General features: G+C 47.6%; 1 protein-coding gene across 1 annotated transcript in view; it reads left to right on the top strand.

Moving 5' to 3' along the window:
- Nucleotides 1-18,421, top strand: part of HK1 (hexokinase 1) — a 1,159,884-nt gene that overhangs the window by 554,842 nt on the left and 586,621 nt on the right. The gene's annotated exons all lie outside the window — the stretch shown is intronic.

Genomic DNA, 18,421 nt, shown 5'->3' with positions numbered 1-18,421 from the left:
GCTAGAATCCCAATGGCTCCGCTCTCAGCACAACGTCGCCTTCGCGTGTCTCCTCACTGTGCCACCCGAGCTCTTTTATCACAATACAGGCATCTGCTACTCCTGTAGCCTTCCTTGCTTGCGGCGCGCCCGCTATCACGCCACAATGTATCGAGGCGCTTCAGTCATTAGCATGTCTGCTCGCTCCCGGTAGCCGCTCCTCGTTCTAACAGCTCCGCGATCCCCAGCTGCACACAGCCAGCTCCCTTCAATTGGCACGTGTTCAGTTACACTTTCCTTTCGATCCTCTCCTCCACATGCCGGCTCGCCGTGCCCTGCCGCTGCTGTTGAGTCACATACATACTCTGCTGGGCACCTCGTCAGGAGTCAGCCCACTGCTCACAGCTCCCAGTCCAGCTCTGTAGTTTCGCCGGTCGGGCTCGCGGTGCCTTTGTTGTCCGCCATCTTGCGGAACAGGAGCCCTCCGAGTCCCCCACACAAAAGGCAACAACTCTGGCTTGTTTGCATCCAGAGGTTTAATATTTGCTGGTGTCGTGGAGCACACCTTCCCAAGTTCTTTTAGGTAGTTTTAAGCATGTTTATCCAGGATCAACAACGGATCAGCGGAGCTGCTGCAACGAAGCACGTCCTATCTCATGGCTAGTTAGCCACGCCCCCCCCATCCATCCCCCTGGTTAATCCTAACCAGCTTCGAGAATGGTATCCAAGTGGCTTACAAGTTGATTGGTCCCACCAACCCAAAGGTAGAAGTCAACCTTGAAGTGTCTTCTCTGTCCCAAGGAGCTTTGGAGATTCAGACCTGAAGCAGGTCTTCACTGGGCAAATCAACGGTCCAGGAGTTGCAGCAGTCGTCATCTTCCAGCTCGTCTTCGGTTATTTCGTTCCAGTGGTCAACTCTGCTTTCCAGTCCAAGAGACTCGCCTTTTAAACAGTTTTCTCCCATTCATTCCAGCCTAGCTGCCACTCACCCAGCAGGGTGGCTGTCCTTGCCAGGCAGTCAGCCAGCCAATCACGAGGTGCATTTGGGTCTCCTAGGAGTCTAAGCACAGGGAGTTTCAGGCACCTCCCTTACTTCCTGCCCACCCCAGACACTCAGACGCCAGAGGCGGTCTTCAGTCCTGAAGCACACCAACGGCATGGAAACCAAGGGATCAAACCTGGTTTGGCGCGCAGAGACAAACACTAAAAGGACCTTTCCAAAAAGAAATGGCGAAATAAGAAGACCGGGACCAAAGGGGCTTAAGGCGGTATCTTGAAAAACATAGCTCCTGCGATTTTTAGCTACCGGTGTTCGCGGTTGGGAAAAATCATGATAGTTTGTCGTAAAACCACTGCCCCCAGCCATTGCGATAGAAAAGGGTAGCATTTGACTGCTACGTGAGTTTCTAGACACAGGGGATACTAGGTAACCCCTCCAGCACTCTATAGGAAGATAGTGTGTGCTGGGTGTAGGAATTTAAAAAGACTAGTAAAGTCAATTTAACCATACATTCTCTGGGAAACAGTAGTTTATCCCAGAGAAGGTATTTAAACCTTTGGGAAGTCTAAAAAGGCATCCCTGTGTCATTGCACTGAGGGTGCTGTGTAACACACATGAAAAGATGCCTATGGAGTTATCTTAAAACTCCATACTCAAAGAACACAAGAGTAAAATACACATCAAAATACATGAAAGAGTGGAAATAAAGCTCACACTCTTTCCAGGTAAAAAAATCAAGTCCTCAAAATCCACCAAAGTTGCTGGAGGTCTCTAAGGTGAAGGGAATTAGCACATTTTTGAGAATTCTCCCTAACAGCTGGCTGACGGGCTGTCCTTTTAGGACAGCCACCCTGCTGTGTGATTGACAGCCTAGGCTGCATGAATGGAAGAAACCTGCTTAAAAGGTGAGGGTTTTGGGACTACACGCAGAGTCAACCACTGGGAGAAACACCCAATGAAGAAAAACGTTAACAACGCTTGCTGCAACCTACATGACCTTTGAATAGCCCGGTGAAGCCCTGCTGCTGTGCTGAACTCCTTTTTCACCTTGACAGAGAAGCTCCGGACGGAACGACTTCTCCCCTTGGGTTAGTGGGACCAACTAACCCAGAGACGAACTCCACTGGACCAACATCCCCAACTTGGTGTGCTTCTCCATTGCTTTGGAAGCCCAACGCCAGGGATCGAGTGTCCGTAGACGAGTGCAACTGCCGCAGAACGAATCTGGCTAGACGCTCCAAGAGACTCCTAAGGACCATGCAGAAGCAGGAGCTCCAGTTCCAGAGTCCCCTCACCAGAGTGCAAGACTGAGGGAGCAAAAAGAGTTCAACCGATGTCCAAGACCCACAAGAGTGCTGTTTGCTAAGCGCTGAAACCGCCAAGTGCGGCTGAACCGAAAAGAGCCCATAGCTGCCCACCTCCCAAGTACCACCGCAGGTGCCCTCCAGACGTCTGCCCTCTTGTCTCCACGACTGAGGCTCAGGAACAAGGGTCTACACCGCTGTAGCAAGACAGGATCCAGCTGGACCACTCTTCTTCAAACCCGAGGTGCAGTTTAAGCTTGGGGTACTTACCTTATTGCCTTTTAGCCACACTCTTCTCAGATGGGAATTGCATTGGCTTACCTTTTAGAGTTGATTTCAACTCTCTTCTCACAGGCTTAACAGCTTGTGGCCCTACAAGTGATTTTTCTAAAGACTCTCTAACTTTGTGCAAGACTTTGATCTAAGAAGTGCATCAGATCCTTAGACTGTGTCCCAAATGTCTTTGGCTGTCCTGGCTCCCTGAAGACTCTTCTAGTCCTTTGACTTTGATACTGTTTGTCTCTCATAGGTGGTAGCTTGTTGTATACTGTTACTGCTGGGAAAGGCTTATCTAGATTTCATGGGAAGATTTAGTTGTCCTCACATATACTGAGAAACTGTCTAACCTTTTTCCTTCCTTAACCTTTCCTTTCTGCAACTTCAGAATCTGCAGATTATAGTAGTGAGATATATAAATGCCATTGCTATCCTTGTGATTGAAGTCACCTCAGGGTGTAGGAATTGTATAAGAAGCATATCCAAAGATGATCCACTATGGGAAACCTGGTAGGTCTAGTGAACCCTCAGGTGCCCAACCAGAGGGAGGTCAGCAGAAACCCCCATTCCAGAGAGCATTTGGAAATGCTTTGTCTGTGGGTCTGTAGGCCATGTGAAAGGGGATCCCAGATGCAAGGGTACATTTGGGGACCATGTATTGGATCTTCTAGCCGACCTACAGATGAGATATACTCATGTAGTAGTATTGGGGGATCTTAATTTAAAATGTAATTTACCTAGGCCCCCTGCTCTCAATCTTTTCAACATTTTTGATAGAATGCTTGATCTGGACTTGCATCAAATTGTATCTTCTCCAGCACATAAGCTGGAAAATATACTTGATCTGGTCTTTGTAACTAATACTTTGCTATCGCTACAGTCAGTTGAGCCGATGATATGGACAGACCATTCCTAATTACATGTAAACTCATCGGACCGACATCATGTACCAAGACACCTGTTCCTAAAATCTGGCTTCGCTCATGGCGTTCTATTGATTCACAGAATTTGGTTTCTCTTGTTGCAGCCAAATGCAATATGGATCCCTACATTTCTCTGTCTACATTGGCCGTATCTTTTCAGGAGGCGGGAAACAAGGTTGCCCCCCTTAGATGTATACAGCCCCGCATGCTACCGTTGGAGCCTTGGTTCTCTGATTCTCTTAAAGCAGAGAGGCTCAAACTTAGACAGACGGAGCGCATCTGGCACAAAGCCTATGATCCCCATCTTAAAGCACTACTTAGGTGACAATTAGCATCCTATTCTGCCGCTGTTAAGGCAGCAAAAACTCTATATATCTCTGAGAAAATTGTAACTGCCTTGTGTAAACCTAAAGTGTTATTCACTGCTGTTAAGGCTCTTTCCTCTTCCGACAAGCTGACCTCTAGTGTTAGACCTACACAAAAACTGTGTGACCATCTATCACATTTCTTTATTACTAAAATTAGTGATATTCGCTACAACATTGCTAAGACAATTATCACTGCTGATAGTAACGACAGTGAACTCAATCAGAGAGTACCATTTTCTGGACTGCCTAAATGGTCTGCTTTTCCTCTATTCTCTGAAGAGGCAGTCCTAGCAGCTATTCACAAGATTAAATCTGGCTCCCCCTCTGACGCTATCTCGGTAGCGATCGTTAAAACTATCTCCCCTGATCTTCTAAGGGAAATGACTGCAGCCATTAACAACTCCTGCCAATCTGGGACCATTCCCCCAGAATTGAAAGCTGCCAGAGCGATCCCTCTCTTAAAGAAGCCTACTCTAGTCCCCACTGTTCTGGCCAATTTCAATCCCATTTCACTCTTTCCCTTCCTTGCTAAATTACTGGAATCTTTGGCCATACTTTACTTTCTTCCTACTTGCAATCCTCTTTTCTTCTTGACCCTTCGCAGGCTGGCTTTAGACCTGTCAGAGGCACAGAGAGTGTTCTGATCTCCGTCTAGGATGATATGGCCAGGCTGGTGGACTCAGGTGGGGGCCCTGATTCTTCTAGATCTATCAGTGGCCTTCAACGCTGTCGACCACCCCATCCTGCTGTCCTGTCTTGCCCAGATGGGTATATCTGGTCAAGTGCTGGCATGGTTCACTTCATTCCTGGCGGATAGTACCCAGACTCTCTTGCTGCCTCCCTTTCTACCTACTCCATGCCCTCTTAGCTGTGGAGTGCCGCAGGGTTCCTCCTTATCTCTGATTCTCTTTAACATCTATATTTGGCCATTCGTTGGTCTCATCCGCTCCTTCGGCGTCAGGTGTTATTCGTATGCCAACGACACTCAGATTCTGATTAATTTAAATCTAGATCAGACTGAGATGGCGTTGTGCCTGAGAGAATGCCTGACAGCCGTGGGTAAGTGGATGAACCACAATTGGCTCAAACTGAACAGAGATAAGACGTAGATTCTGGTGGTGGGGTTTCCCCCTTATCCGTCACTCTGGGTGTCCTCTTTCTGGCCGGCATCTTTGGGCAACCTTCCCATTCCCACAGGGAAGGTAAAGAATCTAGGTGTTACACTATCAGCTTCTCTTTCTATGGTGGGGCGTGTCTACAGGGCCATGTAGACGGACGTGTTCCCGGAGGAGCTCCTGCTGATCCTCCATTGATCCGGCAAAAAAGTGCACTAAGAACTACTGGCAACATATGGAAAAACCAGTGCACGTGTGTGAACCAGTGAAGCTGGCCCGTAACGTGTTTTCGTCTAACTGAACAACGTAATTCGGAAGTTCTGTGCCCTGGAAGATTGAGACGGCTCACCGAGGGAGGATCCAAGATGGCGTACTGCCAAGAACAAAGGAGTGGGGCAAGATAGCAAATGGCTGGTTAAATTAGAGCGCACACAGGGCTGCGGTCGGACCGTGAAAGAAGAGAAGGCTGCGGAGCAGGACTGGCGTGCAGCGCCTGTGAGGGAGCAGGCGGACCGCATTGCGAGCTAAGGGGAAATCACTGCCGGGTCTGCGAACCCGACAACAACTGCGGGGCAGGCAATCTGGCAGCCGCCGTCCGGACTTTGCTTCCGCGCGGGCACACAGGTCATCGCTGGAGTGCGGAGCCCCCAACACGGCTCCGATCACACACAAGGGTGTCAGCGGAGGCAAGAACGGCACAGAATCGGAACACTAGGTTCCCAGGAGAAACTGCGTGAAAGGCAGACCCACAGTTACACCATTTCGCATGTGAATCGAACTGCATGGGCAGGTAAACAAAGCGGATGCTGAATATGAACATTGGGGAACAGCCGTAGGTCGGAAGACACAGCGAGCTGAGACGATAGCGAAGACAAGATACGGGCATGGACGAACCCGCAGCGCCCGCAAGAGACACGGCCACAGGCGCATGTCAGCCTGAGGCTCTGCTTCATATATATCACAGAGGGCGCCCATAAGATCGCGGGGGGCACAGAAGCCTGGCACATGACTGAGCAGGCATAACTGACACCTTGCCTGAATAGAGGCATCACTGGCAACACATCAGGACACGGTTAAGATAAGTCGGAGGCCGCCGGGGGGCCCAGGAAACAACGGCGCACCACGCCTTCTCTAAGACATTTGAGAGAGCGTTCGTAGCACGTGGAGGAGTATGCAAGCAATACCTCACCGTGCTGGCACCGGAGAGAGCCAGTGAAATAAATTAAGGTCCAGTGGGCTGCAACCAGTAGGGGGTCGATGTCCTGCCTGCCCCAGAGGGGAGCCCGAAATATAAAACAGAGCGGGCCGACATGGAGGGCAGAGAAGGGTGGTAAGAAGTGGCAGGAAGAGACTCTGTCCTGCTGGAAACTGAACCCCTGCCAGCAGAACAAAGGAACCGCCCACGACCATAATATACAGAGTGGGGATCTACAAGACCCAGACCAAGGAGGAGAAGTGTGGAGCCCTGCTGAAGTCTCAGGTGAAGTTGGGGGGGGGACCAGGAAGCTGCAAGGCCCTGCAGCCAACCTCAAGCGGTCCCATAAGAAGACCAGAAGCAACTAGTGACCTACAGCGGGCAACGAGGCACGGTCAAGGGGTCAGACGTACACCAACCGAGCCTGACAAATGCACAGCATAAGTGCATAACTTGTACAAGTACTAGACAGCTCATACAGAACTTGACAATAGAAACAGATGCGCTAGTAGCCAAATTGAGAGCCGGGCAAGCGAGTCTGCCCCACGGAGAGCCATTAATACAATTGACCCGAGCAGGACAGAGGTGCAATACAAGTGCTAGGCAAGAGAGTACCCGAGTGGCGAACCAAAGCATAGGCACAACCAAAAGGCAAACGCAACTATTACACAGGAGGACATAACAGCAGAGGAGTAGCCCCAACAGGGCCGTCAAGAGGGAGGATAAGTCCAAGGCGCCCACCCAGAGCGAAATACTGCGATCACTATCAAGAACTGTCGGGTCCGACATAGTACCTGAGCAGGACCACAAACCCTCGGGAGTGCGGACAGTGACACGACCCAACAAGGGTTGGGACATAAAGACAATAAAAGTAGCAGCGGCCAGGGACGTGGGAGGACACAACCCACTCGTGAAACAACACAAATAGCACACGAGGACTTCTACCACAGCCTCCCTCATGCACCATAGCTGACTATAAATAAGCCCCGAAAAGCCGGAGACCACACTCCCGATAGCCCAAATTGAAGTATATGACAACATCGAGATGGCGAGCAAACAGACCAAGGCAAAGGGGAAACAACTCACGCTGGAAGAATACGCAAGAACACTGCAGTCGGCAGAAGGGGCAAGGAGCAAGGAGAAGACCCTCGCCACGGATACCGCCACGGCAAGCAAAGATCAGCAGATCCTGGAAGCAATTGCAGACCTGAAACTAGTGTAGGAATCTAAACTGGAATCAGCCATGGTTAAACTGAAGGCAGCACTGGAATTTAAAGTTGGCGCAGTGCAGGAGGAGATGAATCTCCTCAGACAAGATGTTAGAGCGCTAGCAGAACGCACAGGTGAACTGGAAAAAGATGTGACCCCGAATACAGCTGCATGTGTGTCTCATACATCGGAGATCCATATCCTGGAACAACGCATGAGCAACCTGGAAAATAGAGTGGAAGAAGCAGAGGGACGTGCCCGGAGAAACAACATACGTATCGTGGGACTACCGGAAGGAGCAGAGGGATCAAACCCAACGGACTACGTCGAGACAATGCTGCTGCAAGAAATTGGAAGAGAGGCGCTCGCTCAAGGATTCGCAGTGGAAAGAGCGCATAGAGCCCTAATAAGGAGGCCACCGGCAGGAGCCCCCCCCCCCCCCCAAGACCAATAATTGCCAAAATCATGAACTATCGGGACAGGGAAAAGATCCTAGAACATTTACGGAAAGGAGGCACGATACAAAGGGCATCAGCAAATATTACAGCGTACCCGGACTACACACTGTTGGTGCAGAGACATCGAATGAACTTTGGGTCAGTGAAGAAAAGACTGCGAGAAGCAGGCTACAAATATATGTTAATGTACCCGATGAAACTGAAGGTGTACCACAAAAATAGAGCACTGTTCTTTTACACCCTAGAGGACGCGTCTAAGTGGCTGGACACCCAGAACTGCCCGTCGGAAACAGACAACCAGAAAGAAGAGGGAGCAGATAAGTAAAATAGAGACTGCAGTATCCAAGGTGCTGTAGAATCAGACACTGGGACTAGAATATAAGACAGGGCATAGCCAGCTGGAATAGACACAAGACGGGCTGCATAAATGCGAAGGCCCAAGGACGGCGAAATAGTGCAAAATCGCAGGAGACTTAAGGGACTCACTCTCATACCCCATAGATAGATTAGTTAGGTTACCGATAGATCGGTAACACCCTGCTGGGTTCCTGATATCGGTACACAGAGAAAGGACCAAATGCGGGGGAGTCTGAGATCCAGGGATGGAGCTGGGCAACAGTTGGGGACGGGTAGGGAGAGGGGAGGGGAGGGAACGTATGTAGTGAACATAGTTGGGGAGAATTGGGGGTGGGGGACAGTTGGGGAGTTAATGTTGAAATTGGACAGGGAACGAGCCCACATTCACGCCAAGCAAAATCGGAGAGAAGAACGAGGAGGGAGGGAGAAGGGATAAAATATGGATGCCAATGGGAGATCTTAGATTAGTAACTTGGAATGCGAGAGGCCTCAACAGTTACCTGAAGAGGAACAAAGTAATGATGTACCTGAGAAGGCAAAAAGTGGACATAGCATTACTGCAAAAACCCACCTCACTAAAGAGAAACTAGAGGTGGTTAAGAAAAAGTGGAGAGGGACCACCATGGGAGCAACATACTCAGCCTACGCTAGGGGGGTAATTACTTGGGTGGCACCACACGTGCCCTCTCAGATGCTTCAGGCCACGGTGGAGCCGGACGGGAGGATGATAGTGATGCGGGGGCTGTTAGAGAATAGAGAACTGAGTATCATAAATACATACGCCCCCAACCAAGACACAGCAGCCTACTTCAGGACACTATATAGCAAAATCAGCCCCCATATAGAAGGCGCGATCATATGGGGAGGGGACTTCAACTGCACGCTAAACCCTAAAATGGACAGGTCAGACACAAAACTAGATAAACCCACCCCTGCCACCAAAACAGTACAAGCCTTGCTGAGAGACTTTGGGCTAGAGGATATTTGGAGGCAGCAACATCCGAATGATAAGCATTACGCACACTATGCCGTCCTGCACAACCTGTATACGAGACTGGACTATAGGTTCGCCGCTTCAGAACTTGCTGGGGAAATGACAGGCTCAGAATATAAGGCGAGAATATTATTATCGGACGACTCCCCTCTGGTTCTGGAGTAGTGACATCAGCCCCCCAGAGCTAGAACCCCAACATGGAGGCTTAGAGCCGAGGTTCTGAAGGATACAGCATTTTGAGAGGACTTAAGAGAGGAGATTATTGAGTATTTCGACACTAATACGGGGAGCGTGGAGTCAGAAGGTACCCTATGGGAGGTCTTTAAGGTGGTAGTGAGGGGAGCGGCCATATCTAAATCTAGAGGGCTCCAAGGAGGCATAGAGCGGGAGCTACAAGAGACAAAAAGAAACTAGAAGAAATCATGAAAAGAGGAGGTACCCCACAGGAGGACGCCGAACAAGTGAGCAAAATACAACAAGCTAGCGGGGGGCTCTGGGAGAGGCTATGCAATCTGAATTACAAAAAATATATCGAAAGCCAACATGCAGGGGGGACAAACCGGGGAGGCTGCTAGCATGGCTATACAAAAACGAGACACCAGAGAGATCAGTAATTAGGGAGATAACGGTAGAAGAAGGCCAGATCTGGAACAGCCAGGAGAGAGTGAACGAGGGGTTCCTCAGATTATACAAACGTCTCTATGAAGACGCAGGGGAGACTGCAGAGCGAGAGACTCAGGAGATGCTGGAAGACATAGGATTACCTAAATTAAATGAGGAAAATAGGGAGAACCAAGAGGCCCCAATCACAATGGAGGAATTAGAGACAGTGGTATTGCATCTACCCACGAGCAAAGCCCCGGGGTCAGACGGGCTCCTCAGTGAATCCTAAAAAACATACAGACAAGAAGTGCTCCCCCCGCTGCTGGCAATGCTAAATGAGGCTTTTGAGAAGGGAAGATTGCCGGAATGATGGAGGCTGTAATTATTCCGCTCCTCAAACCCGATAAGCCAAGCACGGAATGCAGGTCGTACAGACCCCTATCCATGTTAAACCAGGACAGCAAAATTCTTATGGCTGTGTTGGCGAACCGACTCAAAAGGGTAATAAACAAACTCATACACCCCGATCAAACTGGATATGTCCCAGGCAGAAGCATATCCAATAACCACAGGAGACTCCACCATATCATAGAACAGGCAGAGGGTGACCCAAGTGAAATAGCAATAGTCTTGCTAGACGCAATAAAAGCCTTTGACTCAGTGAGGTGGCCTTGGATGATGGCGGCCTTGAAAGAATACGAGTTGGGACCAGGGTACCTGCGGTGGGTGAAAATGGTGTATAGTTCCCCAACAGCCAGGGTGAAAACGAGTATGATAATTGCAGATAAATGGCAATTTAGCAGAGGCACGAGACAGGGCTGCCCATGGTCGCCCATGGGGTACATACTTGCACTAGAACCACTAGCGATCTGTCTCAAACAGCAGTATGGAAAAATAGGGGCCCATACGAAGGGGGGACCGCACCTGATATCATTGTACGCGGATGATATGCTGCTATACCTGCGCTTCCCAGAGGAAAACTTCAGTATGTCTTGGAGGTGATGGAGCGCTATGCGACTCTTTCGGGCATAGCAGTGAACCCCAAGAAGTCATGCGTGTTCCCCGTGGGGAGATACAAGGGAGTACCACAAGGGAACCTACCTATCCTGCAGATACCCTGGCAGACCAGAACATTCAGATACCTGGGGATCAATATATAGCACACGATTGCAGACGAATATAAACACAACACAGAGAGGGCAGTGAAAGGCATCAAGAACAGCATGGAATCTAGACTGCTGGGAGTGACTGTGACCAATACTTCTTAAAATAATTGCTATGGCTACCTAAACTAGAGCTCCGGGGGCGATCGGGATTGCTGGCACTAGGCTGGAAGACATGGCGCAAAGCGTGCCGAGTTGTGGGAAACCCAACCACATGCTCCCTGCAGGTGCCACTCGTGGCACTATGCGGAGAGGACGAGCAATTGAAGAAAGGGATCCGTAAATTCTGAGAACCGGTGGGCCTCGCGACCCTAGGAGATATATGGCAACACTTCCAAACGATAATGGAAGGAACCGGGGTACTTAAGGGGCAATACATCACATATACTAGAACAATTAAACGGGTGGGATTAACGTGGTCCGAGGCAGTATTAGCAGAACAACCCGACACCGCCATTGAAATGATGTATGATATCTCGAAGGGAGGGCACGAAATATCCCGAATTTACGAACTACTGATGTCCAGAGTGGGTAAAGAGTTGCTCCAACTGAGGCGGGATTGGGAGTAGTGCAGGATGGGCAATGGGAAAGAGCCCAGAGATATCATAAAAAGGTGTCCAGGAATGCGAGGCTGCAGCAAATTCAGTTATATGTCACAAACAGGGCATACATGACCCCCCGCAAAATCACCAGGTTCGGGAGCACAGTAGTACAGAAATGTCCCAAGTGCGGGGAGGTGGGCGCTGGGATGATTCACATGTTCTGGGCGTGCCCGGAGGTGGGAAAATTCTGGGAGGAAGTCAAACAACACTTATCCGAAAAGGGAACTAAGCTAGATGTGGAATCGGTATGGGCATGCATGATGCGGGTATTTACCAGACCACGCAATCTAAATCATATTTGTAAACTGAAAGACCTGACCTACATTTTGGCCAAAAGGAGAATTACTATGGGATCGAAAGCAGCCCATAAACCCAGATTAGAGGTGTGGTGGAATGATCTCCTGAAATGGGCAGATACTAAAACAGCAGCATGGTATGAAGCAGCCAGTAGAGGAGGGGAGGAGGAAGTCAGACCTCTGATAGCATGGAGACAAATGGTGGCCACACAGTCGGGATCCTCCCATTACAAATCCAGTGAATATGACACGTCCGAGAACGGTGAAGGGGATTAACCCAAGAGAAATGAAATCTGAGGCACTGAAGTGGAAGCTCGAGTTAAAAGGGAGGGAGGGGGGAAGACAGCAATGAACAATATGTAAATGTAAGCTAAGAAGCTTGTAAACGGAAATGTCTCATGTGTTAGTTATGGTTGATGTGCTGTAAAAATGTATAAAAATTGTTTTAAAAAAAAATCAGCTTCTCTTTCTATGGAGAGTCAGGTTGCTACTGTATGTCAAACTGGCCGTCTGCAGCTGAAAGTTCTTAAAAAAGTGCTGCCTTTAATCTCCGAACATCTCCGTCCCCCGGTGGTAGCCGCCCTAATTCTTTCACGGCTGGATTATTGTAATTCTCTTTATTTAGCCCAACCTTGGGGCCTTATCCAGAGACTACAGCGCCTGCAAAATCTGGCAGCAAGAATAGCGACTGGCTCCCCTTATGGAGCACATATTTCCCCTATTTTGCGCTCCCTCGATTGGATGCCAGTGTATCAGCGTATCAGATTCAAAGCTCTACATTGTTCACCGGGCGTAACGCAATCTGGGAGCAGAGTTTCTGCAAGCCAAGTTTGTGCGCTATCTTCCTAGCCGCCATCTTCGTTCTGCCACTGCAGGCCTGCTCGCGGTGCTGCCATTTCAATGTTCAAGGATAGGAGGTCAATCTTTTTCCGTGGCTGCTGCCATTGCATGGAACGAGTTGCCACCTACTACAAAGAAACTATCTGGCCATCTAGCTTTTAGGAAAGCAATAAAGACTCTTCTCTTCTAAATTTGTACCTGTTGGCTCTCCCTTCTATATGGAAAGTGCCAAAATGCCCTTGGTCGACCGTTTGCGCTTAAGAAATTCCATTAACATAACATAACGTAACAAGGGTAAATCTGCCGGGGTCAACACTGCCTCCTTAGCCTTCATTCCTTAGGGAGAAGTACAAATGACTGGTGCGCACTTTCACATACTTGCTGAATAACCCATTGGTGTTCAAGCCAGTAGATCTTTAGTGTCCCTGGGTCTGTGTGAAAACCAGAATATGGATGTGTATAGCTCCATTCCAGATAACACCAAAGAATATTATCTGGAAAGTGTTCTTGTAAATGGTCAGGAGACTCCTGTCATGAGAGTCCCCGGGGCAAACAGAACAGTAGTGGATGAATGTTTTTTCAAGCATGGGGATGTAGCTAAGGCATCCCAAGGGCCCACTGGGTTTGCTGGAGACCTTGTCCAAATTGTTCCAATTTTACCAGCTCTCATTCAGTGTTACAATATGACAGTAAGGATCCCTTTCAGTGTACAGAATGAGGTGCCTGGGAAGGTCCTGTTGGGGAGTGAATGACTTAAACACTCTAGGAGTAGTGTCCAGTACCCACAGGCCCCCCAGTAGGAAGAAACACGAACAAACCAAGTGTGCTAGCGAGGCAACTTTAAGAGACCCCTCTGAGTCTGTGGGTCCTTCTACACAGAACCCCACTGTAAATCCTTATGTTAGTGAGTTAACCTCTAACAAACGCAAATCCAAGACTAGAATATTAGGGAAAGAGGAGCCCAACCATGCTCCATCATTGCCACTCCAATTGTACAGCCTTTGACCAACATTACTTTTGAGGAAGAGGTGGATAGACAAATTGGACCCCTATCTAGGCCTGTGAGAACTGGTCGTTCTCAAAACTGGTGGGAATCCAGGAAAGACAAGTCTAAGGCTAGGCTAAACACCTTAAGACTGTTGGATCTTCTGCTGAAGACTCCAGTATAAATCCTAGTGTTAGAAGGGAAACTTCTAAGCCAGGTAAAACAGATCTAAGAGGAAGTGGAAGCATGTACCTTGCTTGACCACAACCCCTCCGACCAAGATACCAGAGAACCAACCTACTTTTGTGAGAGAGGTGGTGAGGAATCATGGAGACCCCTCTAGGTGTAGGGGATTTCTTTGTAAGAATCCCTTGAAAAGCCTATTGTAGGTTCAGAAGTTGTCACAACCTCTGAGGGACTGTTTTAGGGAGAATTCTCTTATAAGACTAATTTCCCAAACCGAGTGAGTCCCCCAGCAGCTTTGCTGGATTTTTTGGGGTTTGTTTTTTTCTCCTGCTAAGAGTGAGACTCTTTTCCTCCCACTCTTAGGCATGATTTGAGGTATGTCTTTAACTTATTGTGTGCTTATGGGCTATGGGTTTTTTTTACTCCATACGGTATCATCTGTTATAGTGTATGTGTTACACAGCACCCTCAGTGCAGTAACACAGGGGTGTCATAGTGACCCCCAAACATAGACTCCATACCCTGGGACTGACTACTGTCTTTCCCTTTGTTGCACTTCCACTGCCCTACTCTTCTTGAGAGAAGTCTGACTGCTGTAAATATGGGTGGTGCAGACTGCTACCAATTCGGTTTACTACTTACTCCTGTAGTCTTAATCGTCTTGCAGTGTTCCCCAAGGGAACTGCACAGGATTCTGCCTAACAGACTGTTAACTCAGATCCCATATACATTAAATAGGAGAGATATACCCAACAGTATGTGTAGGTCATATAGCTTACAAATGAAAACCAATGTTAAAAAGAGCCATAGCAAGGGTTACAAAAGATTGCTGGTGGACTCTGCAAAAAGTTAAATTGACTTGCAACAGGAGATCCATCCTGGTGACGATTAGATCCTCCTGTCTCTTAGTCTGGGGAGACAAGTGTTAGGGAGAATTCTCATTTTAGTGCTAAATTCCTCCCACCTTAGCGACCCCCATGTCTTTTGCTGGATTTAGGACTTTTTAATTTAAACCCTGGAGTGAGTGAGGCATTTTTCTCACTCTCTCATGTGTTTTTACCTGATTTGGATTTTGTGTTTTCACTGTTTTTGGAGTCTGACAAACTCCATAGGCATCTGCTTTTTGTATGGTGACACACAGCACCTTCAGTGCAGTGTCACAGAAAAATCCTTATAGATTTTCCATAAGGTTTAACTACCTTTTCTTGTGTGAACTACAGTTCCCAAGGACAGCAAAGTGAAATTGACGTTATTTACCTTTTCTCTATGTAGGACCTGCACACACCATCTTATGTGGAGTGCTGGGGGTTACCTAGTAGCCCCTTATCCTACATTCTCATGTAAAATGTTTATGTTACCCTCACTACTTTAAATGGCTGGTGGCAGTGGTTTACTTTTTCCTGGCATTGTGCTTTTCTACCGCAGGCTGAACCCTCAGCTGCAGTACAACACCAATGGGTGAACATTTGGTCAAAAGGGCCCCTATCTTCTTTGTTCACCGTTTTCTGTTTGTGAGGTCTTTCTTGGGTTTTACTCTGTGCGTTGAGACAGATTTGAGCCCTTCGTTTGTCTTGCATTTGGCGGGCTTCAGCCCTGAAGCCCACTCCAGCCTCCAGTGTGCCAGGAAGGACAGGATGTGAGGGAGGGTCCTGAAACTCCCCTGTCCTTTATCTCTAGGAATGCCTGAATGCAACTAGTCCTGATTGGCTGGCTAGCTGTCCTTTCTGTGCGATTGACAGCCTAGGCTGTGTATGAATGGAAGAGACCTGCTTAAAAGGCGAGGGTTTTGGGACTACAGACAGAGTCGACCACTGGGAGAAACACCTGACGAAGAAACCATGAACAAAGCTTGCTGCAACCTCCTGGACCTTTGAATTGCCTGGTGAGGCCCTGCTGCCGTGCTGAACTCCTTTTTTACCTCGACAGAGAAGCTCCGGACGGAGTGACCTTTCCCCTTGGGTTAGTGGGACAAACTAACCCTGAGACAAACTCCACTGGACCACCATCTCTGACTTGCTATGCCCCTCCGTTGCTTCGGAAGCCCAATGCCAGAGGTAGAGTGTCTGTAGTCAAGTGCAAAGTCTGCTGCAGAACGAATCTCGCTAGAAGCTCCAGGAGAACTCCTAATGACCATCCAGAAGCAGGACCTCCCGATCCAGAGTCCCCTCACCAGAATGCAGGACAGAGAGAGCAAAGAGAGTCCAACTGGTGTCCAAGATCTGCAAAGGTGCTGTTTGCTAAGCGCTGAAACCGTGAAGTGCCGCTGAACCGAAAAGAGCATTTAGTTGCTGACAACCTTCCAGGTACCACCACAGGAGCCCTCCACATATTCTCCTTCTTGTCCCCATGACTGAGGCTCAGGAACAAGGGTCTGCACCCCTGTAGCAAGACAGAGTCCAGCTGGACTACTCTTCTTCAAACCAGAGGTACTGTTTAGGCTTGGGATACTTACCTTATTGCCTTTTAGGCCCGCTCTTCTCAGTTGGGAATTGCATTGGCTTACCTTTTAGAGTTGATTTCAACTCTCTTCTCACAGCCTTAACAGCCTGTGACCCTACAAGTGATTTTTCTAAATACTCTCTAACTTGGTGAAAGACTTTCATCTAGGAAGTGCATTAGATCCATAGACTGTGTCCCAAATTACTTTGGCTGTCCTGGCTTCATGAAGACTCTTCTAGTCCATTGACTTTGATACTGTTTGTCCCTCATAGGTGGTAGCTTATCTAGATTTCATAGGAATATTTGTTACACTCTCACGCCACGCTTAAGAACATCTCTTTAGAGCCCTTCCATATATGTGCCCCAGATATCTCCTTACTGGGATCCAATGTATCGTGGCCAGCTCTCTTTAAAAGCCAGGCACTCGTCGAAGTAAACATAACTGCGGGTTTTCGATATCTAAGGTGTAAATACGCGTTGCACCCAGCGACCTACTCACGCGGTTCTCCCGCTTCTTTTAAACGCATATGTATTCACAGCCCTCCATATTGTAATGGGTTGTTTCTTAGCGAAATGGACACCCCTCTCCTGTGGGACTCCCTTAATCGATTACCCCCTAAATGTGTCTTAGATCATTATTACTCATTTTGAATACTCAGATCGATATAGTTCTCTACTATTGCAATCCTAGTATTCTCATATTTGCCGACTGCCCCATTTCTATTATTTACCTTTATGCATTCTTCCGACCTATTCCGTGACAGTTTACTCTTTTGCCTTCCGAATGCTGGCTCCCGCTACCATGTACCATTTCTTACCATGTTACACTGCTTTTTTCTTCAGAGATCTCTTTAAAATATATGGACCGCATCTCTTTTTATTTAATCTTTTGCCATTCCACACAATCATTCAGTTCCCTTTGATCACATTTGGTGAGAAAGATGAGTTTGTGTTCTTTTTTGAACAGGTGTGTTTTATTTACTTTAGTATCCTTACTGTTCGGTACCTTTCATAGCACCGTCCATTTGATTTGATCACAATTGTGTCCCTTTTCTGCAAAATGCCACCCCACAGTGACAACTTTGGTTTTTGAGCAAATAGTAATGGCAGATTTAGAGAAGATGGAGAAAAAGAATAAGAAACAATTAGAAACATCTCCAGAATAGAAAGAAGGGCAATAAATGACCTGCCAAAAAATGAAAAAATCATGATTAGGAAAGCAGATAAAGGTGAGGAAATTGTAATCCTAGATAGAGAAACTTATAGTATGGAATGTAAGAGACAACTGAATGATATCATCTATTACCAAAAACTAGATGAGGACCCCACCAAAAGACTACAAGGGATCATTAAAAAAAAAAGTGGAAAAAGCATTGGAAAGAAGATGGATATGCAAACAGTAAGCAAAGTTCCTTATGAATGAATCGGCCAGAATTCCCCTCTTCTACGCCCTACAAAGATACACAAGAATTTGGATGACCCACCCAGAAGACCAGCTGTCTCTGGGATCAACTCTGTCCTGGAACCCCTGTCAAAGTTTGCTGACATATATTTAAGACCATTAGTTAAACAAATTAAATAATATGTATAAGACACCAAGGCAGTGATTAAGTTGGTAGAAGGTATGATTTATGACCCCAGAGAAGATGCACTTGTGAGCCTGGACATTGTGTCGTTGTACACAATGATACCACAGGCCAATGCGTTAAGTATGTTAGAAGAACTATTACATCTCAAACGCACTCTGAAGGAGAATCCTTATTCATTCGTATTATGGTATGTGGAAATGTTGTTAACTGCATCATGTCCCTAGAGACATTTTATAGACAAATCCATGGAACAGTGATGGAAGCAACAGTAGCTCCCAGCATTGACAACTTGAATGTGAAAATGCTGGAAGAAACCAAGATCTATGCAGAAGACAATCCGCACAAAAACAATATCAGATTGTGGAAGAAGATACATAGATGATTTCCTGATGATATGGAAAGGATAAACAAAGAAGAAGTCTAAAATTCACCTTGGTCTACGACAAGCTCACATTGATTTTCTGGATATTACCATCTATGCAGATAGTTTGTCCAACACTCTGGCAGTTAAGCCCTTTCACATGAAAACAGACAGAAATG

This window comes from Ambystoma mexicanum, chromosome 8 (genome assembly GCF_040938575.1).
Source record: "Ambystoma mexicanum isolate Mex_15411 chromosome 8, UKY_AmexF1_1, whole genome shotgun sequence".
In the NCBI taxonomy this organism is placed as follows: Eukaryota; Metazoa; Chordata; class Amphibia; order Caudata; family Ambystomatidae; genus Ambystoma; species Ambystoma mexicanum.
The sequence above is the reverse complement of the archived record's forward strand: the minus strand, read 5'-3'. Positions and strand labels throughout refer to the sequence as shown.